The following is a 1,608-nucleotide window of genomic DNA, read 5'->3' on the forward strand; positions in this document are numbered from 1 at the left end:
CTAAACATGGAGAAGCAGCATTTAGCTGTTATGCTGCAAACAAGTGGAACAAACTGCCAGTGGAGATTAAACTTTCACCAAATGTAGATATTTTTAAATCCAGGTTAAAAACATTTCTTTTCTCATGCGTCTGCATGAAATCTGCACGGAAACTTTTTTAACTTATCTTGCTTTTAATCTTTTTAATGTAATTTGTTTGTGATTTTTGCTATTTGTTGCTGCCTTTAACTACTTCTGAATGTTTTCTTTGCACCATCTGTGAGGCTTTTAATGTTTCATGTAAAGCACTTTGAATTGTCATGTACATGAAATGTGTCCTACAAACTTAGTCTTCTGTTGTGTCCTCTTTCTTTTCTTCATTCCCTTTTCTCTTTTTCTTTTGTCCCCGCCCCTCTTTTCAGGTCCAGCATTAATATGTAAATTCAGCGATAGACTAATTTGAAAATAAAGAACTTAGGTATCAAGAGGAGTCTCAGATACATAAAGCTTCTCCTGGCAAAGCAACACAGCAGCCAGACCACCATTCTGCTGTCAACATACAACAGAGATAAAAAGAGATAAGAAATAATGTTCTTTTAGTCTGAAAATAAAGTTTAATAGTCTAAAAGAAAGCCCTCAATAAGGCTAGAAACTTATTATTAATAGAAGAGAACAAAGCTGTTACACAATTTTGCATCATATGCTTCAAACTGAGTCACCGTCAGGTCTCTGTGTCTCTACAGTTCTGCATTTTTCCAGCTGATCATCAGCTCTGAGTCTGCAAGTGAACCGGTTCCTGTTATATAACAAACTGATGCTGCTTTTAACGCTGTTGGTGCTGCACTGCAGCTATAACACAGAAACCACTGACACAGCGTTGACTGGTATGGCCCTCATTAGTCAAATGGATTGTCACAAGGGTCGCAGCTGCCAGACGATCAGTCTTGTTAGGCTACGAATGACCTGTAACAGCAGCTTCAAGATAAAGATTGCCGTTATCATTGTACAAAATAAAAACAACGAATCAATGAAAAAATATTCTCAGTAAAGAGCTTGCTATAAAATCCCTAAACACACCTACCAAACACTCACACAATCACACACACTGATAAATACAGTTAATAAAATGCTGATTAAAATAAAATAATTACTGATAATTAGAATAAATGCACACAATGGATGCATCATTTAAATCCATATAAGGCACAGATTTCTGTGGGGAAAATCTGTCTGATCTGTGCTTCCTAAAGCTAAAGACACGTTCTTTTATTTTCTTTTCCATATTCAAGGTGAAATTATGTGGAGATAAACACTGCTTTGACTGAAGTTTGCTAAACTTACTGACACTTTCTCTCTAAAGTCACCTGCTTGGTAAGTTTTTACTTTTAAAGCAACTGACCTCCTACAAACATTTCTTACAGAGAACCTCTCAAGGGAGGGCGTCTTTAATTACCTACTGAGGAAGGCAGGAGCAACAGCGATCTACAAATAAAGCAAATTAAGCTCAAAGGACAGGAAAAGGTCACAGGAATGTTTGAAAAACACAACAAATGTGACCCTGAACCCTAGCAGTAATTGGCTGAAGGCTTTCACCACCACCGCTCTGGCCTTTAGTAACAAAGTTAAACC

The sequence above is a fragment of the Melanotaenia boesemani genome, chromosome 6 (genome assembly GCF_017639745.1).
Source record: "Melanotaenia boesemani isolate fMelBoe1 chromosome 6, fMelBoe1.pri, whole genome shotgun sequence".
In the NCBI taxonomy this organism is placed as follows: domain Eukaryota; kingdom Metazoa; phylum Chordata; class Actinopteri; order Atheriniformes; family Melanotaeniidae; genus Melanotaenia; species Melanotaenia boesemani.